Below are 27,102 nucleotides of genomic sequence, written 5' to 3'. Positions count from 1 at the left end.
TTGACTTTTATGTCCTTTTATTACAAAAGTTTAAAATGAAGATTTTTTACAGTCAAAACAAAATAAACAAAACAGTTGCATGCAATTTTACCATCGGGGAAATCAAAACCAACAAACCGTTAAGCTACCAAAAAAACACAAAAGGATATTTAGTAAAGACTAGAGAGAAAGCACCAAATGACCCTCAGATATTTCACAAAAATCCTTTACACACCACATTCTTTCAAAAAGTTCAAGTTGGCTGGAAAGCGAGTAACAGTAAAAATCAAGTTTTATCCGGCTTTCGCAAAAAGCTCTGAACATTGCTCCAGTATCTGTACTGTACAAGTCATTCTTTATCTTTGATTTTCTGGTTTTGTAAATTGCCAATTTTGCTTGGGAAATGAAGAAGTTTGCAAGAATTGTTGCTTGGATGTTTAAATCTTGGACCTAAAATAAACATTGGAAAATTGAAATCAATGGAAAGACGTGCAAATAGAACTTTCAAGAAAACAAAAAGAGGAGTTAAACGACTGCATTGAATATATGCATGGGGCAAGGTTTCTCTCTGTCCACAAAAGGGACACTGATCACTTGTCGCTTGTGAAAAGCGGTGAATGAGAGAATTTGTGGGTATTATCCAATGTGCGATTCTCCATTGGAGATCACCAGCACGTTTTGGCACAGGATTTTTATAATACCATCCCCAGTTTGGGGAGAAAGGAGGAGTGTGTGGCAGGACTGCAGACCACTTGCAAGGATCTGGGGGAGACAAGGAGGGGAAAAGAGCTTTTAAACATTGGAGATATAAGGTTTTGCGGTTACCACTGGAAGAGGAAAAGGAACGGCCAAAATGTATTGGCTCCAAGTTTTCAGAGGCCGACAAAAGAAGGTTGGGGAAAGGAGAGAGGCTCGGCTCAGAGGGAGGTACAGGACGAACCAACCAAGGTTGGGAGGTACCGTAGGCACGAAGCACCACCCTTAAACATCTGTCTAGTTGGCGAGATGATCTGACGCCAGTCGCCGAGGCAATAGCAGCAACACTTAGCCACTTATCATTTGCATTGTCTCTAAGGTGGCACACTTTGGTTATTGATGCAGCCACAAACTTTTGAATGAAGGCCCTGCTGCTTCCAAAACCTTCAAAAAGTGAGTTGCAAAACAGTGGCTCGTTGAAGAACATGGATCTCTCGTACGTAGTATGATCCCGATGGCTTTTGAGAGCTTGCCATGCATTTAACAAACTTCGGTAGAAAGAGGGGAGTGAAGAGAAATCAAACATTGTCAAGTCCATTAGGAAAAGCTCCTTAGCATGACCGAAATTCTCAAAACGACCCAAAATGCAGCATGCAAGTTGCCTCCAAAGCACAACAGGCTCGTGCAAAATGGACCATATTGTGCGTAGATGAAAAGCCATGATTCGGCATTTTACATTGACAAGTCCTTGACCACCCTCAGATATCGGCATATTCAATCTTTCCGGTCGTAGCCAATGCATTCCAGACCAGAAGAAATGAGTGACGCTCTTCTGTATTCCGTCGATTAACCCAGCAGGTGGTTGCAGAGCCAAGACCTTGTGCCACAGAATGGAGGTAACCAGGCTGTTTATGACCAATACTAATACTCTGCCACGGTAAGACAATTGGCGGAGTAGGCCTTTCCATTTTATTAAAAGCAGTTCAATGCGTTCAGGCAAACCTTCCCAGTTATGCCTGATGAAATCTCCAGGACCTAGAAAAACTCCCAAAAACTTGATCCCATCTCTTCTCCAAGCAATATTTGCGGGGAGAAGCGGGGGCGAGGGGGGGTGGGGAGAATGGGGGTTGGGAAAGGGATTCGAGCCTCAGTGCCTGTCTTTTTCCAATTGATTTTTGCGGACGAGGCTCTGTTAAAAAGTGCTAAAGCATGCATCATCTTAGCAATATCATCAGAGTTTTTGATACACACACATACATCATCAGCGTAGGCAATGGTCTTTATAGTGTGGTTTAAACCTCTAACAGTGAAACCAGTCAAAGACTTTTGAAGCGTGTTTAAGAGGGGTTCAAGGGAAAGGGTGTATAAAGCACCTGACAGTGGGCAGCCCTGCCTAACACCTCTTTTAATACAAAAAGGGGGCACAAGCTCATTATTTATGTTTAGCAGGGCAGATACATTTGAGTAACACATATGTATACATGATAAAATAAAGGGTCCAAAACCAAATCGATTTAAGACTTCGGACAAGTATTCATGCGAAACGTAATCAAAAGCCTTCTCCTGATCTAGGAAAACAAAGCCAACACTTTCATGATGAATATCACAAACATCAATCAAATCGCGAATAACAGAAATACTGTCATGGATATTACGACCAGGAACACAATAGGTTTGGTCCATGTCTACAATGTTCTTTAGGAAGGGTGAAAAACGTAAGGCAATAGCTTTGAAAAGATCTTGTAATCAGTACATAGTAATGATATTGGCCTCCACTGGGAGATGAGTAAAGGGTCGCCTTTCTTTGGAAGCAAGGTAAGTACTGCTCTTCTGCAGCTCAGCGGGAGTTCCTTCTTTTCGAGGCTTTCCTGGAAGACTGATAGCAGTTCAGGGCCAATTAGGTCACAGAAAGATTCGAAAAATTCTGACGGTAGACCGTCGATGCCAGGTGATTTTCCTTTGCCAAGGCTCTTTAATGCGATGGAGAGTTCCTCAAGTGTGAGTGGTTTCTCCAGGCTCTGCCTTTGCTCTGGGGTTAAGGTGGAAACACCGTCAAATAAGTGAGAGACACCATTTAGGTCAACTTCTTTTGTTTTGTAACGGTTGGAGAAAAAGAGTCTAGCTTCCCTCTTGATTCCTTCAGGGTGAGTGATGACAGAATTGTCAGGGCATTTTAGAGCAGTAATTTGGGGGTGAGGAACCTTAGATTCAAAATCAAAGAAGTATCGGGTTGGCGTGTCCAAAAGATTGAGCTGCTGAAACCGTAATCTTTTTAACGCCCCTTGGGTTTGGTTCTCAATTATTGTCTTAAGGAAAGCTTTCTTTTCTTTCAGTCTCAGTTCTTGTTGGGGAGAAGAGTGAGTTTTTTAATTTGTTTGAATTTGCAGAATTTCCTTTTCTAAAGTAGCCTTTATTCTACGTTCCTCTTGTGTTCTAAAAAAACAAAATTGTTTACAAAAACCTCTACATTGGGCCTTTATGTTGTCCCACCACAAACGCTGATCTGTAAACTGGTGTTTTTGATTTAATAGAACAGACCATACGTCTTCAAAAGCAGCCCTAAAGGAGGGGTTTTCTAAGATGGTGACATTAAGCTTCCAGAAAGAATGGCGATTCAAGGACAGATGTGAATGGTAATTCACAGTAATTAAATGGTGTTCTGAAAAACCAGAAGGCAAAATTCCAGTGGTAGGGGAGAGATTAAAAAATGGTGAATTTATATAGATCCGGTCGAGCCTAGCTAGGGATACTTGGTTGTTTGTGATCTTGCTCCAGGTAAATTGATGTGTCGTGGGATTTTGTTGCCGCCAAAGATCCTGAAGCTTAAAATCCCTTATTATCTCTGCTAATAATTTAGCTGGTCCGGGATGGGGTTCCGCACCGTTCCTATCTAGGTTTAGTTGTAGAGTGCAGTTAAAGTCACCTGCCATTACAATACACCTGTGCAGGTCTATTTGCCTCATATAAGGCCCTAATCTAGCGTAGAAGCGTTGCCGCTCCGTGCTATTTGAAGGGGCATAAACGTTCAACAAAGTAAAATTTATGTTATTAATAACAAATTCTAGGGAGGCTAGGTGCCCTGGGATTATGTTTTTAAAGGAAAGTTTTGATGGATGGAAATGGGGATTCAAAAGAAAGGCCACTCCCACAGTTCGGGAATTGGAATCACTAAAAAAATTGGTCGTTTTCATCATCCGGTTCCATTCTGCATGGGATGCTGGCGTAGAGTGGGTTTCCTGTAAGAAAAGTACATCTAATGTTTTCTGTAGTGCAAGGTTCACCACTTGGAGTTTGTGCAGCTGACTCGTGCCACCATTTATATTTAAGCTTCCAAAACTCATTTTTTTAGTTCATCTTTTGCTCTCACAATGTACTTTTTCAGCCTGCTACATTGGGCTTCTGTGAAATGGTGGTCGCTAGGCCGGCGGATGATGTTCCTTGCCGTGTCGATAAACCCGTGCAGGTCAGAAAAGTGATCTTTAATGTCTACGTGTCTCTTTCTAAAAGTGTGGTTGAGGAATTTCAATATTTGGGCTGGTAAGACATTGGATTCACTTGTTGTAGGGAACTCCTCAATTTCGTAAGATTCCTCATCGGACATGTCGGAACCACTGTCTGGAAGACTTTCAATTCCTGGTTCTTGGGGCTCTGAGGTAACTTGTGCTGTGCAGGTGTCATCCTGCTCCATATTAATAGGAGCAGGAGGGGGTAGTGGAATTGAAGGAGCTTCGGGTAGTGGGAGGGGGGCGGGGGAAACCGTCACCGGTTTGACAGTTTGAGGTTCTCCATCAGTTTTACCAATGTGCTCAGGCATGTTATGTAAGACCGCCAGCACAGGTACTGCTGGGGTTAGAATATTTTCATTGTGCTCAGAAATTGGGGGCGCTGGAAGTACGGTCAGGTGTTCTGCTATCACGTTTCCTCCTATTTTTACGGTTGGGTCTTGATGCACTTCGGAATCATTCACAGAAGGAGGACACGGAACAGCTTTACTTTTCCCTTGAGGGATGTAAATTCCCTCCGTTGCATTGTGGGGGAAAGTCTCAGGTAAGGGCTGGGGATCTACATTCTCATGCATGAGCAGTTCATACCGGTTGCTGGTAGTAGTTTGGTCGGACAGGGGCATTCCCACAATGTTTGACTGAAAAACTACCACCTTTTCGTTACGAGGTGTAACTGAATCCTGGGGTGTTTTTCTCTTCCTTAATGAGGAAACAAGTGTAAACCCATCCCAGATGTTCATGTTCGCATTATCAGCGGTCGTTAAATTTGGTACGATGTCATCTGAGACAGTAGTTGGGGGAGTTTGCCCGTCAGTGTTGGGAGGTAGTGGGGGGTCTGAGACAGTAGTTGTGGTAGTTTGTCCGTCAGTGTTGAGAGGTAGAGGGGGCACAGTATTGTCCAGAGAGCCTGTCTGCTCGATCACAGAGGGTGCAGTTCGGGGACAGAACGTTTTAAATGTCCGAACTTTCCACAAGTGAAGCATTTTAATGTCTCGGTTGACGCATATACTTGGTAGTCGTGATCTTTGATACGGAATTTAATTACCACGTTTAATACTTTATCCACGTTGGATGTGGGAAGTACAATGTATGCCTGGCGTCGGAAAGACATGATGTGCTTCGCCTGTTCACTCCGACAGCCCAGCGGCAGCATCCTGATCTGGGACACGACTGTACCATAGCGCGATAGTTCCGCTAACAGCGACTCATTTTTTAGAAACGGGGGGGGGGGGGGCATTGGATGGGAGTATTTTGACAGCTGGGGTATCGAGTGGGGAAACTAAGACGAAATGTCCATTGTCTGTGGACAGACCAGCCGCGACAACCTCATGCACGAGGCTTTCCTCGGCTAAAAAAACAACGATACGTTTATTCATTCGTGACGCTGCACGGATCTTTTCCATCCCAATGATATTCCCAACAGCAATAACAATGTGTTCCACACTAACCTCATCGGGAGGAACGCACACCACGCCATGCTTCCGTGTGAGAGCTTTGAAAGCCGCATACGGGGAACGTGTCGACATTTTACTAATTCAAATTACCCGGACTAAGCCGAGTTGGGGTCGGGGGAAAAGGAAGGGGTCGGGGGAAAAAGGGGAGGGGTCGGGTACAGTTTTCTGTAAAGCAAGGGGGAAAAAACCGCAAAGAAAACGCCACTCGGCATGTACCAGCCCGAGAAAACGAACGGGGTAAAACACACCTCTTATTGAGGAAAGGGGTGAAAACCCATCGCAACTCCTTAAGAGTGTCGATAGGAATACGACTCACCCGTCGACCTCACCGAAAGGCGTGGGCTCTCTCTCTCTCTCTGTATCTCAGAGGAAAAAGTAGAAAAAGCTGGAAGAGAAAGAATCGAGACAGCAACACAAGCGAGGGATGTAATGGGGGGGAAGGGAGGGGTGTGGGGGGGGTGGGGAGGGGTGTGGGGGGGGAAGGGAGGGGTGTGGGGGGGAGCAGGCAGAGGGAGGGGAGAACGGGCGGGGAGCTGGGGGGGGGCGGATGAGGAGTTGTAGCAGTGGGTTGTTGAACTGGAGTGGTGGGGGCAGACAGAGAGTAGACAACGTGAGGATAAGAAGAAAAGTGGAAGAACAGAAATTAAGAAAGACAACGAGCAAGGGGGGGGGGGGGGGTAGAAAGATCGAAGGTTGGAGCAGCTCACACCTCACCACACATGCACGGCTGCCATCTTGCCACGCCCAACAACTAACTGCCAGGAGGGGGAGAGAGAGAGAGAGAGAGAGAGAGAGAGAGAGAGAGAGAGAGAGAGACAGAGAAAGAGAGAGAGAGAGACAGAGACAGAGACAGAGACAGAGAGAGAGACAGAGACAGAGAGAGAGACAGAGACAGAGAGAGAGAGAGAGAGAGAGAGAGAGAAACAGAGACAGAGACAGAGAGAGAGAGACTTTTATGTCCTTTTATTACAAAAGTACCAGTTGCACAAACCTTTACATGATAAACTAGAACGCCACTCAGTAGAGCGCATTCTCCCACCGTGGGTCAAGTTGGAATAATACATTTTGTTTAACAGCCCCTCTCCCCAAAACAATGAATGAAAAAGAAAGTAAGCCCTAACTGTCAGAGAATTTATTTTGATATATCTCGGAATTAGAGGAGAAAAACATCATTTAAGAATAAGAATAAAAGCTTTAATGCAGTAAAACAGAAAAAAAAAATCCCCCAAAAAATCCTGGATCCAGAACAATATCCTGAGCTTCACCAAAAACTAATCAATTCTTCCTTATCCCAAGGGAAATCATCCCACCAACTTTCATCCAAATCCGTTCAGAACTTTTCCAGATATCTTGTTCACAAACACAGGAACACACGAACATACAAACACACACACGCATGGACGGACATGATCGAATGCATTACTCCATGACGGGAGTAATAAACCTGAAAATCGCAGAGCCAGAATTATTTATTTGGTCTGGGAAGCCCATTCGATGTGTCTTCTTCTTCAGCCTCTCACAACCCTGGATGAATATGCGATCTTTTTTTTAAAAAGTCAGAATTTTGCCAAATCTGTTTTATTCATTTGTTAATATACCTCAGCCATTGACAAATCTGGAATTATAATTTTATTTGAGGTTCAAATTAACCCAGGAGATTGTGTCAAACGATGCCTGCATGTCTGTACATGTGATAAATGATTAATCGTTCACAGTAGAAGACTCTTCTTCTTCACGAAATAACAACTTCTAGCTTCCAGACCGTACATCCAATCATCTTCAAATGTTGCACACTTGTTACTCTTCATGACTTCTAAGAGAGTATGAAGTTTCACGTCGATCAATGAAGTGGTTCAAGAGATATAGATGTTTTTATTATTTGCGTTTAATTAACGATATCTGCCAAACCACGTGACCTATCGCAAATTCCAAAAGGGCATTTTCGTAGACCGATATGCTGAACAGATCTTTGAAGTTTCCCCTCGATTGGATCACAAATGAGGGAGGAGCTAGGTTTTTACGGTTTGTGCTTAAAAACGCCATAACTCTGAAACCATGTGATGCATGACGTCCTGCTCACTGACTTTTTTGTTCGTCATGGGTATGCGATTCTGCCTGGAAAGTTTGGCCTCGATCTGTTCAGGCGTTTTGGAGAAAATTGGATTTGGTGTTTTTCACTCAAAACAATATGGCGGCCAAACCACGTGACCTGTGACATCATCATTACGATTAAAATATTCTACAGACCGAGTCCCTCCTCTCGTGAAAATTTGCTCTCAATCGGTCCAATTAATTATTGCAGAGAAATGGTTTTTAAAGGAAAACAGAAAAAAAAAATTCCCCCAAATATTCCCAAAAAATTTCCTGGATCCGGAATAATATCCTGATCTTCACCAAAAACTAATCAATTCTTCCTTATACCAAGGGCAATCATCCCACCAACTTTCATCCAAATCCGTTCAGAACTTTTCCAGATATCTTGTTCACAAACAAACGAACACGCATACGCGCACGCGCGCACACACACACACACACACACTGACACGAGCGAATGCATCACTCCCTGGAGGGAGTAACTAGAACGCCACTCAGTCGAGCGCATACTCCCGCCGTAGGTCAAGTTGGAATAATACGTTTTGTTTAACATCCCCTCTTCCCAAAACAATAAATTAAAAAGAAAGTAGGCCCTAACTGTCAGAGAATTTATTTTTATATATCTCGGAATTAGAGGAGAAAAACATCATTTAAGAATAAGAATAAAAGCTTTAATGCAGTAAAACAGAAAAAAAAATTCCTGGATCCGGAATAATATCCTGAGCTTCACCAAAAACTAAACAATTCTTCCTTATCCCAAGGGAAATCATCCCACCAACTTTCATCCAAATCTGTTCAGAACTTTTCCAGATATCCTGTTCACAAACACACGAACATACGAACACACACACACACGGATGGACACAATCGAATGCATTACTCCCTGGCGGGAGTAATAAACCTGAAAATCGCAGAGCCAGAATTATTTTTTGGTCTGGGAAGCCCATGCAAGGTTTCTTCTTCTTCAGCCTCTCACAACCCTGGGTGAATATGCGATGTTTTTTCAAAAAAAAGTCAGAATTTTGCCAAATCTGTTCTATTCATTTGTTAATATACCTCAGCCATTGACAAATCTGGAATTATAATTTTATTTGAGGTTCAAATTAACCCGGGAGATTGTGTCAAATGATGCCTGCAAGTCTGTACATGTGATAAATAATTAATCGTCCACAGAAGAAGACTTCTTCTTCACGCAATAACAACTTCTAGCTTCCAGACCGTACATCCAATCATCTTCTAATTTTGCAGACTTGTTACTCTTCATGACTCCTACTACAGTATGAAGTTTCACATCGATCAATGAAGTGGTTCAAGAGATATCCATTTTTTTTTTTCGTTTAATTAACGATATCTGCCATACCACATGACCTATCGCAAATTCCAAAAGGACATTTTAGTAGACTGATATGCTGAACAGATCTGTGAAGTTTCCCCTCGATTGGATCACAAATGAGGGAGGAGCTAGGTTTTAAAGGTTTGTGCTTTAAAACGTCATAACTCTGAAACCATGTGATGCATGATGTCATGCTCGCAGACTTTTTTGTTCGTCATGGGTATGCGATTCTGCCTGCAAAGCTTGGCCTCGATCTGTTCAGGCGTTTTGGAGAAAATGGGATTTTAGTGTTTTTCACTCAAACCAATATGGCGGCCGAACCACGTGACCTGTGATGTCATAATTGCCATTAAAATATTCTCCAGACCGAGTCCCTCCTACGGTGAAAATTTGCTCTCAATCGGTCCAATTATTGCAGAGAAAGTGGTTTTTAAAGGAAAATAGAAAAAAAATTCACAAAAAAATTCCCAAAAATAATTCCTGGATCCGGAATAATATCCTGAGCTTCACCAAAAACTAATCAATTCTTCCTTATCCCAAGGGCAATCATCCCACCAACTCATCCAAATCCGTTCAGAACTTTTCCAGATATCTTGTTCACAAACACATGAACACACATATGCGCACACACACACACACACACACACACACACACACACACACACACACACACACACGCACACGCACACGCACACAGACACGAGTGAATGCATTACTCCCTGGCGAAAGTAATAAACAAAATATAAGCAAATAAACAAGAAAGTATTAAGGAAATCAACTACATAGTGAATACTAACTGACCCTCAGCTATTTTGCAAAAAGCATCTCTCACACACCACTGCGTCTCAAAGAGTTGTACCTCAGAACAACAACAAAATTCCAGCTTAACTCTTGAAACACAGAGAGCTTTAAACATTTCCAAAACATCTGTACTATACGCATCATTACGTATCTTCGATTTCCTGGTCTTATATATCACCAACTTGGCTTGCGCAAGAAAGAAATGAATTAAAATTGTTGTTGGGGAATTGAACCACCCACTCAGGCCAAAAATAAAGGCAGGAAAATCAAAAACAAAGGAAAACCGTGCAAGTAACATTTTAAGGAAAACAAATAAAGGAGTTCACCGGTCACCGTGCACATACGCATGGGGCAAGGTTTCAGTTTGTCCACAAAATGGACATTGCTCACTTATCGCTTGCGAGAAGCGGTGAATTAGGGAATTTGTGGGTAGGATCCAATGAGCATTTCTCCATTGAAGATCCCCCAACACATTTCGGCACAGGCTGTTTATAGTACCAATCCCCCCAAATAGGGTAAAGGGGAGGGGTATTCAGCAGGACTGCAGGCCATCTACAGGATACAGGGGAGGACAACAAAGGAAAAAGGATTTTTAAGCCTTGCACATACAGGGTCTTTCGATTGCTCCCAGAAAGGGATAGAGAGCGGCCAAAACTAATCGGTTCCAAACTGAGAGAACCAGATAGACAAAGATTGGGGAAGGGTGGAGAAGATTCAGAGGTGGGTATGGGATGGTTGCTTGCCCTGCCATTTGAGGCACAGTAGATGCGAAGCACCATTTTCAAAAAGCTGTCAACTCTGCGACACGATCTAATGCCAACCGTCGAAGCCAGAGCGGTAGCACTGATCCACCTGTCATTGGTGGCGTTTCTCAAGTGACACACTTTTGTTACTGAGGCATTTATAAACTTTTGAATGAAGGTGCTTTCATTCACCCACTCACCAAATAAAGAGTTGTGAAATAATGGTTCGTTGAAGACCATGGATCGAACATAAGTCGAGGGGTCACGGAGACAGGTAAAGGCTTGCCACACCTTCAGTAGGCTTTGGTGAAAGGCAGGTAGCATCGATAGGTCCATCTTGGCCGAGTCGATTAGGAACAGCTCCTGTGCAAGGTCCAACTTCCCCGCTTGACGTAAGATGCAGCTGGTAAGCTGTCTCCAGTCCAAACATGGTTCAAACAAGAAGCGCCATGTTGTTCGTAGGCAGAAAGCCATGGTGCGGCACTTGACATTGACCAGCCCTTGGCCACCCTCTGCAGTTGGTAAGTTTAGAATCTCTGGTCTCAGCCAATGCTTTGCGGACCAGAAGAAATGGGTGAAGCATTTTTGTATGTCCTCCACCAGAGTTTTGGGCGGCTGCAGGGAAAGAACCTTCTCCCATAACTTAGTGGGGTCCAGACTGTTGATGACTAGTACCCTACCTCGCTCGGTAGGACAGTTAGCAGAGCAAGTTCTTCCATTTCCATAACAGTACTTCAATGTGTGCCAACAAGCCTTCCCAGTTATGCCTCACAAAATTCCCAGGGCCAAGGAACACCCCTAGGAACTTAATCCCATCTCTTCTGCATGAAAGATTGGCAGGGAGAGGAGGAGGGAGAGGAAATAGGGGGGTAGGTAGAGGGTTGAAGCCACAGTGCTTCTGTTTTTGTCCAATTTCTCTTGGCCGATAATGCCCTGCTGAAGAGATCCAATGCACTCATCATCAAATCAACGTCTTCTGAATGTCTGATGCAGACACAGATGTCATCTGCATAAGCAATGCCTTTTATGGGGTGGGTTCCAAAAGTAACACCAGACAAGGACTTCCGAAAGGTATTTAAGAGGGGCTCAAGAGATAAAGCGTACAAAATTCCTGACAGATGGCAGCCCTGCCTTACCCCTCTCCCAACACAAAAGGGGGCTACAAGTTCATTGTTTATCTTTGAGATAACCGATATGTTTGATCAACATAATTGTATATGGGATAGAAAGAGAGGTCCAAAACCAAAACATTTTAGCACTTCAAAAAGATATGTATGAGAAACAGTCAAAAGCTTTCTCCTGGTCGAGGAAGCCACAACTTTCATAATTAATCTCACAGATTTCAATGACATCTCGGACAACAGAGATATTATCCTGAATATTGCGACCAGGAACACAATAAGTCTGGTCCATGTGTATAATGTCTCCTAGTAGGGGTGAGAGATGCATGGCCAAAGCCTTTGAGAAAATTGTATTGTCCGTACACAATAAGGACACTGGCCTCCACTATGATATGAGCAATCAATTTCATTTTTAGGAAGCAAAGTAAGGACGGCTCTCCTGCAGCTCAGTGGAAGTTCACCCTTCTTCAAGCTCTCCAGGAAAACCAGAAGCAAATCAGGTTCAATCAAGTCCCAAAATTTCTCAAAGAACTCCACTGGCAGACCATCCAGGCCAGGTGATTTCCCTCTGTCCAGGCTTTTAAGGGCAACAGAAAGTTCCTCAAGCGTGAGCGGTGACTCCAAATCCGTTCTTTGCTTTGGAGTTAGTGTAGCGACACCATCAAACAAGTTCGGAACAAGTTCTGCATCGACATCTGTTGCCTAGTAAAGTGTAGAGAAGAAGAGTCTTGCATCCTTATTAATTTCTACAGGGTTGGTCGTGAGTGAATTATCAGGACGTTTCAAAGCAGTAATTTTGGAATGAGGAAATTTTGTTTCAAAATCAAAGAAAAACCGGGTCAGAGAATCCAGGAGGTAAAGATGCTGAAAGCGTAGTCTCTTTAGCGCTCCTTGGGTTTGATTAGAAATTATATTATTAAGAAGAAAGTTCTTCTCACATAGTCTTAGTTTCTTTTGGGGGGTAGGATGGGTTTTTTAATTTGTTTGAATCTGGAGAATCTCCTTCTCCAGCTCCACTTTCATTCTGCATTCTACCTGTGTGTTTAGAAAACAAAACTGCTGACAGAAACTTCTAATTTGGACCTTTGCGTTGTCCCACCACAATCGCTGGTCCTTAAAACTGGATTTGGAGCCTCTCAGATTTGACCACACCCTCTCAAAGGCATTCCTAAAGGAGGGGTTATCTAATATGGAAATGTTTAGTTTCCAAAAAGAGTGGCAATTTGGAGATAACCCTACACGGTAACTCATGGTAATGAGGTGATGGTCGGAGAAACCAGACGGGGAAATTTCAGTGGTGGGGGAGAGGTTGGAAAATGGCATACTTATATAAAATCTATCAAGTCTGGCAAGAGCCACTTGATTATTGGCAACCTTACATCAGGTAAATTGATGGGTGCCTGGACTTTGTATCCGCCAGATATCTTGAAAACCAAAATCTCTTATTATTTTAGATAACAGTCTGGCTGGTCCAGGGTGAGGTTCTGTGCCATTCCGATCGCACTCAGGTTGCAGGGTGCAATTAAAATCACCGCCTATTATAATGCACTTCTGCAAGTCTAACTGCATCATGTGGAGTCATAACCTGTCATAGAAGGTTCGTCGGTCTGTGCCCTTTGAAAGGGCATTAGACATTTATTGAAGTAAAATTAATGTCTCCATCAACAAAATCCAGTGAAGCTAAGTGACCTGGGAATATTTCCTGAAATGAGAGTTGGAGCAGGCAAAAATGGGGATTAATTAGAAAAGAAACTCCTGCTGTACGAGAGGTTGAATCGCTAAAGTAGCCGGTCTTTTTCATCATTCGATTCCAGATAGCATGAGACGATGGAGTTTCTTGTAAGAAAACCACATCTACTTTCCGTTGCCTTATAAGGTTGACCACTTGGAGCATCCTAGACTGGCTCGCACCACCATTTATATTGAGGCTACCAAAAACAGTCATCGAGATGTAAAAGAGGTAAGGAAAGGGAAATATGCGTATCATCCTTTTAGTTCGTTTTTTTGCCTTAACAATGTGTTTCTTAAGCCTACTGCATTGGGGTTCCATTAAATTGTGGTCACTGGGTCGGCGAATAATACACCTTGCCGTTCCAATAAGCCCATGTAGATCAGAAAAATGATCTTTTATTTCAATATACCTTTTTCTAAAAGTCTGGTTCAGAAACTTGAGTATTTGCGATGGTAAGACGTTGGAATCACTGTATGTGGGGAATTCCTCAATGTCATAGGATTCCTCCTCAGACATGTCAGAAACACTATCTGGGACCCCTGGCTCTTGAGACACCAGAATACTCTGTGGTGTGCAGGTGTCATCCTGCCCTGTTTCTGTTGGAACAGGTTGAGGGAGATGTTCCATCAGAACCCCAGGTAATGTGGGGGGGGGGGGGGAGGGGCGATTCTGCAACCTGTTGCACAATTTGAGGTTCCTCCTCGGGACAATCATTGGGCTCAGGTACATTTTCTAAATTGTCCGGTACAATGACTATTCGATTTGAAAGATCGCCATCAGGTACGTTGGAACACTGAGGGGTCGCAATTTGCTCTTTTTGTCCCCCAGTCGAGTCTCGACCCGACTTGTCATAATCCGCACAAGGATTTAACGTAGTTTGCACTCCATCCTCATCTGGAGGCAGCGCATGTAACTCCTCCACATTAGGCTGAGGGACCATATTGGCAGCAGGCAGAGGATCTGCATTCACATTTAGCAATACTTCATATCGATTACTCATTGATATTTTATCAGATGGTACTGAGTCCAATGCATCGGAGTCTAACACCACCTTCTTTTCCTTACGGGGTGGAGGGACATTCCAAGGTGTTTTCCTCTTTCTCAAAGAGGAGACGAGTGTAAAACCATCCCAAACGTTATCATTTTCGGAGGTTTTCGATGTCGATGGTACGTTTTCTGTCACTGTATCAGGGGGTGTTGTCTGCTCGGACACTGCGGGGGCAATTTGTGGACAAAACCGTTTTAGATGCCCAAAGTTCCCACAGCCGAAACATTTTAACGTTTCCGTGGACGCATGTACCTGGTACTCGTGATTATCCACACGAAACGTAAATACCGCGTTGAGCACCTTGTCCACATTGGATGCAGGAAACACAATGTATGCCTGCCGCCGAAAGGACATGATGTGTTTAGCCTGCTCATTGCGACCACGATAACATCGTGATCTCCGTCACCACTGTACGATACCAAGAAAGCTCTTAAAATTAAATCGTTTTTCAGGAATGGGGGACAATTTTATATCAAGACTTTGACGGCTGGGGTGTCCAGTGGGGAGACCAGGACAAAATGTCCATTCTCGGTAGACAAACCGGTCGCCACAATTTCATGTACAAGCTGCTCTTCAGCTATGAATATTACCAGTCGTTTGTTCAACCGTGAAGCTGCACGGATTTTCTCGAGCCCGATTATTTTACTCACCGCAATGCCAATGACGATGTCTTCCACGGTGACCTCGTTAGGGGGAACCACAGAACTCAAATAGACGTAGAAGAACTATGCCCGTTCACGACACACACACAGCGGTGGCCCCGCTCGCGCGCTCACGCCGCCATTTTAGTTAGCGCAAGAACTGAATAGGCGAACGTGTGCGCTAGCTAGGCCTAGTGGAAGTGGATGAGTGGACGTGAATTTTTATATTGGACGGTGTCCAAATAACGTGAAATAACGTTTTGAAATTTTGTATTTGTGTGAAATAACGTGAAATAACGTTTTGTGTGTGGAAAATAAATAAATTTTGTGTATCAAATAACGTGAAATAACGTTTTGTGTGTGGAAATAACGTGAAATAAAATCAAAAATAAATAAATAACGTGAAATAACGTTTTGTGTGTGGAATAACGTGTGTGGAATAAATATCTGTGTGGAATATCTGTGGAATATCTGTGTGGAATCTGTGGAATTCTGTGGAATATCTGTGGAATATCTGTGGAAAATCTCTGTGGATATCTGTTTTTCACAAAATTTTGTGATCTGTTCACAGATATTCTGTTTCTGTGATATCACAGATATTTGTGATATCTGATATGATATGATATCAGATATGATATCTGATGTGATATCTGATATGATACATATATGTATCAGATATGTATATGTATATCAGATATGTATCTGATATACATATATGATATCTGATATACATATCTGATATGATATGATATATGATATGATATGATATCTGATATACATATCTGATATGATATGATATACATATCATATACATATCATATATATCATATACATACATATCACATACATATACATATCACATATCATATACATATATGATATACATATATGATATATATATATATGATATATGATATATGATATATATATATGATATGATATATGATATGATATGATATATATATATATCATATATATATATGTATATATACATATATATACATATATACATATATATATATATACATATATACATATATATATATATACATATATACATATATATATATACATATATATATATATACATATATATATACATATATACATATGTATATATACATATATACATATATACATATGTATATATACATATATACATATATATATATATATATATATATATACATATATATATATATATATATACATATATATATATACATATATACATATATATATACATATATACATATATATATATATACATATATATATACATATATATATATATACATATATATATATATATACATATATATATATATATATATATATATATATATATATACATATATATATATATATATATATATACATATATATATATACATATATACATATATATATACATATATACATATATATATATATACATATATACATATATATATATCATATATGATATGATATATATATATATACATGTATATATGATATATATACATATATGATATATACATATATGATATCATATACATATCATATACATACATATCACATACATATACATATCACATACATATCATATACATACATATACATACATATACATATCATATACATACATATATATGTATATGTATATACAATATACATATCTGATATGATATGATATGATATACACATGTATATGATATGATATATCATATACATGATATACATATCTGATATGATATGATATCAGATATGATATCTGATGTGATATCTGATATGATACATATATGTATCAGATATGTATATGTATATCAGATATGTATCAGATACATATCTGATATGATATCTGATGTGATATCACAGAATATCACAGATATTCACAAATTCCAAAATTCACAAAAAAATCACATTTTCACAAAATTCCAAAAATTTTCACATTCACAAAAATATCTGTGGAATATCTGTGGAAAATCTGTGGAATATCTGTGGAATATCTGTGTGGAAAATAATAAATATCTGTGTGGAATATCTGTGTGGAATAAATAACGAATAACGTTTTGTGTGTGAAATAACGTGAAATAAAATCAAAAATAAATAAATAACGTGAAATAACGTTTTGTGTGTGGAAAACACACACAAACTAACAGATGGGACTACATAAACGAAAAACTACATCTGTGCATAACGTGAAAGTTTAACTAGAGTTTGGCGAGTAAACTCTTCATAATTAAGAAAAATAAATTACTTACCTGTGGAATGTTTTCCCAGAACCTTTCACAAGTCGATTTGTACAGTTTATTGCAGCACAAGAAGGCATATTGCTGATATTTGTTGAACATTCACACTGCTCATGTTAACAATAGGCCTATCTGTACGCAGAAAGCGGAGGTGTCTTGCGCTAACTAAAATGGCTGCCGCGTTGCGGCGGAGGGGCCACACAGCGGCCTGCATAGGTCTTCTACGTCTATTTGAGTTCTGTGGGGGGAACGCAAACCACGCCATGTTTCGGCGTCAGACCCTCAAACTTTGACTCAAAGGCCGCGTCGCGGGAACGTGCCGACATTACGACGATCGGAAAACCCTCGGCCGAAGCCGAGATGGATTTGGGGAGGGTGGACAGCTTTCGCCTTTCTGTACAAGTTGGGGAAAGAAAGGGAAAAGTGCTACTCGGATACACCAGCACGAGCGAAATGATCGCGAGGAAACACACCTCTCAATGAGGAAAAGGGCGAGAAATCACGACAACCCCTCAGAGTGCCGATGGATTCACCCCTCGATCTCACCGAAAGGCGTGGGCTCTCTCTCTCTGCATCTCAGGGGAAGAAACGAAAGTGGAAAAAAAAGGAAAAAAAAGAGATAGCAACACAAGCGAGGAATGCAGTGGAGGCGGAGGAGGGTGAGGAGGGGAACGAGTGGGGTGAGGAGGGGAACGAGTGGGGGGAGGAGGGGAACGAGTGGGGGGAGGAGGGGAACGAGTGGGGGGAGGGTGGGAACGAGTGGGGGGAGGGTGGGAACGAGTGGGGGGCGGGTGGGAACGAGTGGGGGGCGGGTGGGAACGAGTGGGGGGCGGGTGGGAACGAGTGGGGGGAGGGTGGGAACGAGTGGGGGGAGGGTGGGAACGAGTGGGGGGAGGGTGGGAACGAGTGGGGGGAGGGTGGGAACGAGTGGGGGGAGGGTGGGAACGAGTGGGAGGAGGGTGGGAACGAGTGGGGGGAGGGTGGGAACGAGTGGGGGGAGGGTGGGAACGAGTGGGGGGAGGGTGGGAACGAGTGGGGGGAGGGGGGAACGAGTGGGGGGAGGGTGGGAACGAGTGGGGGGAGGGTGGGAACGAGTGGGGGGAGGGTGGGAACGAGTGGGGGGAGGGTGGGAAAACGAGTGGGGGGAGGGGGGAACGAGTGTGGGGAGGGGGGAACGAGTGGGGTGAGGGGGGACGAGTGGGGGGAGGGGGAGGGACGAGTGGGGGGTGGGGGAACGGTCGGGGGGAACGGGCGTGGAACTGGGAAGTGGAGGAAAGGAAAAAGGGAAGGGAGGACGAGAGTTGTGGTACCGGGTTTGATGAAAATGGGGTGGTGGGGGGAGGGTGGGAACGAGTGGGGGGAGGTGTAGGAACGAGTGCGAGGAGGGTGGGAACGAGGGTTACGAGTGGGGGGAGGCGGAACGAGTGGGGGGAGGGGGGAACGAGTGGGGGAGGGGGGAACGAGTGGGGGGAGGGGGAACGAGTGTGGAGAGAGGGGAACGAGTGGGGTGAGGAGGGGACGAGTGGGGGGAGGGGGAGGGACGAGTGGGGGAGGGGAAGGAACGAGTGGGGGAGGGGAAGGAACGAGTGGGGGGTGGGGGAACGGTCGGGGGGAACGGGCATGGAACCGGGAAGTGGAGGAAAGGAAAAAGGGAAGGGAGGACGAGAGTTGTGGTACCGGGTTTGATGAAAATGGGGTGGTGGGGGGAGACAGTGAATACACAATGTGAAAATAAACAAAAATGGAAAGGAAAAGGTGAAAACAACGACCAAAAAAAATGGGAATGGAGTAGAAAGATCGAAAGTCGGAGCAGCTCGCACCTCACCACACATGCACAGCCGCCATCTTGCCACGCCCAACACATGAACGGCCAACAGGGGGCGAGAGAGACAGAGAGAGAGACAGAGAGAGAGACAGAGACAGAGCCAGGGACAGAGAAAAGAAGGAAAGGGCCGCTCCGTTGGGACCGATCGGCGTTCTGACCGTGACTTGCTGTCCTGACGAATCCAAGCAGAAGGGAGAATGGGGAAGATTTGGCCCCTGCCTTGTGTTTGGGGGTACAACCACCGCAAAGAGGCATCCCAAATAGTTGTGCAACTGAGCAAAGACGTGCTGAAACCCCCATCCAAATTCTCAGTATTTGCTGGACACCAAAAACAGCGACAAAAGTAATATGGTTGTGACCGAGGTGGTGGATAATTATTGTGCTGCATTCCAACGGCCATGGAGTGTGTCGGGTGTGGTTTGTTTGCACGAACATTAACGACTGAGAGGATTGTTGAACGTGAAGGAGAAATCTGCCCAAAGATAGGACATTGCAATATTTCTTTGGAAGTGGGGTGAGAGAAGAGGCAGTGGAGATGGGGTTGTGGTGGGGAGGGGTGATCATGCTGTAATAATCATATGTGACACGTGATTTATATGCCCGATATTATGACTAATTATGACCAACCTAATTATGACTTTGCACTTGACACCGCTAATAACGTTGAATCAATCCACAATATATAAATCCTTGGCAGGCACTTCATCACAATGGATCTTGTAACAATGGATCCTGTAACAATGGATTTTGTGCATCAACACTATGAGAGCTGTTTATCTGTTTGTCTGTCGCCATTTTTCTCAGAGATGGCTGAACGGATATTCGTCAAAATTTCAGAGATTCATCAGTGAGTGCCGGGGAGTGTTTAAAGCAAAACTTTTTTTTTTTTTTTTTTGAAAATAAAAGTTCGATTTTTGGGGGATTTTTTAAAATTGCTCTATGGTGCCTGCACCTTTGTAGCTATGTGAAAGGTAATATCAAATTATCCCCGGTGTGTGTGTGTGTGTGTGTGTGTGTGTGTGTGTGTGTGTGTGTGTGTGTGTGTGTGTGTGTGTGTGTGTGTGTGTGTGTGTGTGTGTGTGTGTGTGTGTGATATAATATTAAATATACATTTTCCTTAGTGGGCGTGGGGGTGGAGAAGTGTTATGTGCACCCACAAATAAATAGAACAAAAACAAATTGATTTCTTCAAAATGCCAACGCGTTTAGAATATCACCGGGTAAAAAGTCACGGATGGTCCTCTCTGGGTACTTCAGAGGGTAAGACAAAGTGAAACCTGCTAGTTTCATAGAAATCTGTCTCACTATAAACTTCTGGAAAATGTTAATTGAATCAACATTGAAGCCATTGGTGATGTTGAACAATCCAAAGTAATTTCAGACCTGGAGAGAAACTGGGGAGATCAGACGTGAGGAGTAATAACTGAGGAAGCTGGTTCCAGAGGTTAAAGAAAAGGGGAACAAATGAGTGGATGTGGGCAATGAGTCAGTATTTCGGAAATTAAACCAGACTTGTGTTACTGGCAGACTGTACGTGTCCCACAGAAACATTCGGGATGTGTGTGCCCCGGGAGTGGAGTGGAGGGCAGAGCATGGTAAGGGCAGAGTGCACTACCTGAAAGGAGGTGTAGGAAGACAGAGAGGTCACCGACCTGTCTGCAATGCGAGAATAACAGACACAGAGACTCAGCTTTATCAAGGAAGATTCCAATGAGTTTTGAGGCCTTGGTTTCCACAGCATCAAAAGAGCAAGGTGTGAGGCAGGGGCGTCAATGCTAAGGAGAGAACAGTACTCCATCAAGCTGAGAATGAAGGCCTTGTAGGTGGATAAGAGTTTCTGTGTACCAAGGAAGGACTTTACACGATAGGCTCAGTCAGCGGCTGGATTTGGAGGCCAACTTGCATATATGGTCTGACCAAGAAAGACCATGGCTGATGGGGAAGCCCAAAACATTGAGGGGCTTTACACATTTGAGAGGTTTCTGAAGGAAGTATATGAGAGGGTTCACCATATGGTCCTCTCCGAGAGCCAGGGTGAATGTGTGAGATTTGTCAGGATTGAAAAGACCTACTCCAAGTGTTTGACCAGCTCGTGATTCTATCATGGTCTGCATAAAGGGAAGAGGCTGCTTACTGCATGCCAATCTGAAGGATGAGGGATGCAAGACAGAGGGTTGAGTCATCAGCAAATAGATAAAGAGGATTTTCAAAGGAACCAGAAATATGGTTGATGAAGATGGGAACTCGCCAGTGCCAAATACATCTCCTTAGGGCACTCTGGCCTCAATAGGGAGAGGAAATGAGAGAATGCCGTTGAGAGCTACACGCTGACTATGACAGTGGAGGAAGTCAATAAGCCATGTGTGAAGTTGGCCTTGGATCCCATGGGTATAGAGCTTGGAGGGTAAGACGAGGTGCCACAATGTATTGAAAGCACGAGATATGTTAAGAGAGACGGCCATGATCTATCTGACATTGTGGGCCCCGATCCATCATTTGAGAGCAGAAGCAGCATGTCCAGGGTAGAGTGACCTGGTCTGAATCCGAACTGACGGTCTCAGATCAGGTCATTGGAGAAAATGTTCAGCTAGTTGTACTTTCCTTTGACAAATAGTCACAAAAATAACCTACAATATGAAACGGTGTTTCGGAAGGTCGAGGTTTATGATGCCATACTATTCAATGCAACGTTAACTTGTTTGCACAGGCCACGCACACCCCTCGTGATGAAAAACCTTGTCATTTCATGAGCCTTAGCTCCTGACAATTGCGTCTCCTAAAGATGCTCTCTCCATTAATTGCGCTGATGTTTCAAACAGTTTCATGAGGGATTCCCTGTCTGTCCTTGATCCTCAACACCTGCCTTTCTCCATACCTTCCTCCCTTTCCCCATCCTACGTGTAGAAACATCTTGCGTGATTTTCATGTTCACGAGAATGTTTCCCCTTAACCCACAAACGGTGTCTCACTTTCGAAGGTTCTTCGTCATCAAGTCTGCCAAAACGGTAAAAATCAAGACTCTCCGCTCACCTTCACTCTTTCATTCCTCTTTCCTCCCACCTCTGGAACAAACTCCCCCACTCTCTTCAATCCCACTCACCCCTCCAGGTCTTTAAAACAGCTGTTCACCACCATCTCTTATCTTCCCCCATCCAAAACCCTTGATCTTTTCTACCCCCGTTAATTCACCCCAGATTCAGTTTTCTGAAATACCGACCTATTTCCTGGAAGTCCTAGCAGTCTCAATGTGTTTTTTTTTTACCTCTCCCCACCCCCTGTGCCCTCCCCCCTTCCCACGCCACCTCCCCCCAAGCCCTCTCCCTCCCACAGATCTCCCGATGTCCCTGCTCTCAAATGTTGTACTTGTGTGCTTCCCCCTCTCTCCCCATCTTGTCTCCCGCTCCCTATATTTCGTCTTATGTGTCCGGTTTTTTTTTTTTGTGATTAATGTTAGCTCTTACACGAGCCTCGATCTTGTATCCCCAAAAAAAAAAATTCAAATTACTCCACGTATTGTGTCTCAGAATCGCATTGGTTCGTCTTTGCCTGTGGTATGCAGTCATGAAAACTCGCACCAATCAAATTTTGCCATTCCTTTGTGCGGTTGGGGCCTGCCATCGGGTTTGTATAAGGGAATAAATCCTTGTGCCGTAAATCATTAGCTTGACTAGGAGAATTTTAAAGAGACAGAGATCACAAAATATAACCTCGTCTCATGACATTACCAGAATGATTTATAATTAACTGCAAGGATTGGGGGGGGGGGGAAAGTAACGGGTGTGCGGAGCGTTTCGTTTGTAAGATTACGTTCATTTGAATGGCAGAAGTACTGAAGTCTAGCGGATGAGTGTGCCGAGTGTGTTGGCTTTTGTTAAAGATTAATAAGATGCCTTTTTGGGTACGTTTTCCCAACATCATTATCTCCTGGGTCAGTGCAAGCCAGGCCACTGGTCCCACCAATGATAAGGCTGGTTAGGAGTGCAGCAATGACAGACTGGGTGAAAATATTTTCCGTTACGTTGAGTTCAGAATAATCGGAATCGTCGTCAGTTGAATGAAAAAATAACACCTGGAACACAGTCGAGGTGTCAATGAACTACAAGCTTGGATGCCAGACGTGCAAGGCAGGTGTGCTTCGAGCAAACTTCATTTCCCAGGCAAAACGAGGCATCTTTGCCATCAAATGGACGTTAAACTGGGCGTCCCATCGCCAGCACACTGAACAAATGACAAATTCCTGCCATGACTATACAAGAGACAAACCCCTACCAATGGGAAAGCAACGGCAAACCACCTAGTGTAATCCTTGCCGTTAGGTTGCCACGGCGGCGATGAATCTGCCTTCAGGTAGAGTACCAGATTTCGATTAGAAGGCTCATGGAGGAGCTTGTACACAATTTTTTTTGTATACTAAGTCGAGGCTCATATAGGAGCTAACACATAGAACATGTAATAAAGGGAGCGAGAGACAAGAGGGGTGGGAGAGGGAAGCACAACGACAGTTGAGAACAGGGGCGTGGTTCACGGGATAACAAGATGGACACGACGAGGACTTCCAGGAAAGAAAAATAGAATTTGAAAAAGGTGGATCTGGGGTTGATTAACGGGGGTAGAAAAGATCAGGGTTTTGGATGGGGGAAGATAAGAGATGGTGGTGAACAGCTATTTTAAAGACCTGGAGGGGGGAGTGGGATTGAAGGGAGTGAGGGAGTTTGTTCCAGAGGCGGGAGAAAAGAGGAATGAAGGAGTGAAGGTGAGCAGAGAGTCTTCATTTTGGCAGTTTAACCATAAGAGGGTTGCAGGCAGATCTTGTGCGACCTGTAGGAATATTTGGGGGACAGAGCCCAGAGAGAGAGCTGGGGGAGCAAGGCCGGAGAGGAGTCGGAAGAAGACGGAAAGACCACCAACCTGCCTGCGGTGAGTGAGTGAGAGGCCCTTGGAGTTAGCTTCATCGCGGGAGATTCCAATGATTCTGAACGCTTTGGTTTCAACAGCGTGAAGCCGAGCTAGGTGTGAGGCAGGAGCACCGGCCCAGAGTGGAGAGCAGTATTCCATTGAGCTGCGGATGAAAGCCTTGTATGTGCTGAGGAGCTCAGGTGTGCCGAGGAAGGACTTCGCACGACGGAGGATGCCCAGTCGGCGACTGGCTTTGGAGGCCAGCTTGGAAATGTGGTTTTCCCAGCAAAGATCATGGCAGATAGTGAGACCCAAAACCTTGAGTAGCAGAACTTCTTGGAGAGGATTGTTGAGAAAGTAGTGGGTTGATGTTATGAAGTGGATTTGTTGAAGATAAGATGTTACATGAAGTGGATTTGGACACATCGGCACATCAACCCAGTACAACCTGACGTCTCAGCATAACGAGGTTTGTGATCCGATTGGAACCATCAAACGTCCCAACGTGATCCTTTTATGGAAGGAGTACTTTGTTGGGAAGAAAACACATTGCCATCAGACTTGATTGAATCCTCGTGTCGAGTCACGCAAGTCACCAAATGTTTATTTGATTTATTTGTCTGGCTGCGGCAGGGTTAATCGTAAACCAATAAGCAATCATAACCTTATCACAATTTTTTGAATCAGTAACCCACTGCCCTGAACTGACTGCGGTTTCAATGTGAATGGTATTCCTGTCACCACAATTCAACCACAAGTGGGATTTCTTTTTTGACCACTCACGAGATGCGATGGAACCCCCATGTATGGCCGGAAGATGCGGAAGTAACTTATTTACCTTTGACCCATGTGGCGTTGAATCGAATCCAACCCGAATCTATAACTGACGGATCTGGTGCTTTACAGACAGCACCCCAAAGCACATAGGGGATGAAATAGCAACATTAGTCACTGGAGTGATGAGTCTGGTTCTTGTTGGTAAAGCCAGTCAGCACTTCCGCATGTTCGGGACAATATTGCTTGATCCGTCGCCTCTTTGGAGATCCAGTGCCATTCATCATCCAGAGTTCTTTTTTCCTTTATGGAATGCTCTCCCAATGCGTTCATGAAATCCTCACGATATTGAGATGAAGGGGACGTGCGTGGTGCCTGACGTTGTGGAAATGGCGGTACAATCAGCTGTGGAGGTTTATTTTAACAGAAGGGAGCTGTTAAACATTTCTGGACGACGAGTAGATCATTTCTAGCATGCTCCATGATGCCTGTCCATGCGGTCAGTGATTTACCACCACCATGCCGATCACGAGCCACCCGTGTTGTCAGTAGAGTGCCACTCTCTCGAGGACGCTCAAAACACCGCTATCCTGCCATCTCTGAGGTCACATTTGAATCTTGACTCATCGGTGACCATCCCATTGGTCCACCTGACCCACATCTACAGCCAGAGCCTCTACCACTTTTGAGAAAAGCGATGTTTGACTCAGGCCTCCGTGGAGTTTCTCAGGAAACATTACCTAAAATCATGGATTTAGAATCGTCGCAAATCCCTTTTTGCACGTTCACAATGTCCTTGCCACCATAATGGTCTGTGTATCGAGATCATGCATTGCGGGGCCTACCAGCTAATGCTGCCACGATCTCAATTCGCTCCAATCTCAACCGCAGCAACTGTACGGTCACGTTCGTGTGGGTCGACCCCTTTATGTGATCGTTTTATACTCGATTGGGTAGTGGAACTATTTGTGAAAGACACTGTGGATTTTTAATGCCTACCGAAGGCTGCTGCTGGCAGACGGATTCCCCAGCTTAACGTCCATCTGCCGGTTGGCACACGCCTCCATGCCTCGCTCTTCCTGCTAAACACCAGGACGGCAGTTTATAGCCGGGTTGGGATTCGGACCCAGGATGTACGGCTCAAAGGTGAGCATGCATACCTATAGGCAATATTGTCAACAAATATCCTGCCATTACACTTTATTTTATTTATTTATTTATTACATTTATTACAATCGTATGTACTTGGACTTACAGCCCAATTAGTACTTCTTTTTTTTCCAATGTCGCATTCCTGGTAGTTGTTGGAAAAGCGGTCTATTGAAAAGATATTGCGAATTTAATCCTTCTTACAAAAAATTGATGGAGTTGTGAATTGGAAACGGTCTTTAAAAGACCAAAAATAAATAAATAAGTACTGAAGCCATAAAATCAAATAACCTCACATTCCATCGTCATCAAGGGGACATTGTAAATACACGTAAAATCCCAAAGACATGAAAGCTTTATTTGTCCGAAACTAGTGTCTGCTACAGATGTATCGGAGCGGACGCACTACATTTGCCGCCACTACCCACACAACGCTATTTTCCCCACCTCCGGGCAACGCTACCGATGTCGAGTCCTCTTTTATTGCCTTGGCAGAGCCTGGAACCTGCGATGAAGACACATGTTTTATATCCTGCAATTATAGCCCTATCATATTAGCTGCCTGTTTATCTGCCAACTTAATATGACTTGTTTTACAGCACCAATCTTGCTTACCAGTGCACGAATCCTTGGGTTCTTTTTTCTCTCTCTCTCTCTCTCTCTTTCTTATCTTCACTTGGGTCAGGGATACATTTGTGCATGATGGCACTAATAAAAGAAAAGTTACCTCTTCTCGGTCGCGCCTCGTCTACCGCTCATCCACCCGGTGCCCGACGGAACATTCGGCCATGGCATCTGTAAATCCACCTGTCGGAGTCGTCGTAGTCGAACGAAATTGTAGATTTCCCAGGAGCCTCGGGATGGCAAACCCAGGAGCCTCTGGAGCGAGTGCGCGAGCGTGGCGCGCCTCCGGTCCTTTTAAACACCGCATTGAACCCAAACTGGAGTTTGGTCTTTGCTCAGAGAAAGTGTCAGCCTGCACTTTGAAAGCCCAACAGGACTTTGTCCAGTTCGGGTCATGGCTTCACCCATGAGCACACTGTGCGATTGCGTCGCCTCGGAAGTGACTTTTGAAACCC

At 43.8% G+C, this 27,102-nt stretch overlaps 1 long non-coding RNA gene across 1 annotated transcript; it reads right to left on the bottom strand.

The window, feature by feature from the left end:
- LOC144894049 (uncharacterized) lies at window positions 1–27,102 on the bottom strand. The gene is made up of 2 exons (XR_013624748.1): window positions 26,751–27,102; window positions 1–741 (listed from the first exon to the last, which is right to left on the bottom strand). It is a non-coding gene; the product is annotated as an uncharacterized LOC144894049 (long non-coding RNA).

The sequence above is a fragment of the Myxine glutinosa genome, chromosome 10, assembly GCF_964187855.1.
Source record: "Myxine glutinosa chromosome 10, kmMyxGlut1.1, whole genome shotgun sequence".
NCBI classification, from domain to species: Eukaryota; Metazoa; Chordata; class Myxini; order Myxiniformes; family Myxinidae; genus Myxine; species Myxine glutinosa.
This window is presented reverse-complemented; position numbering and strand designations above follow the sequence as displayed.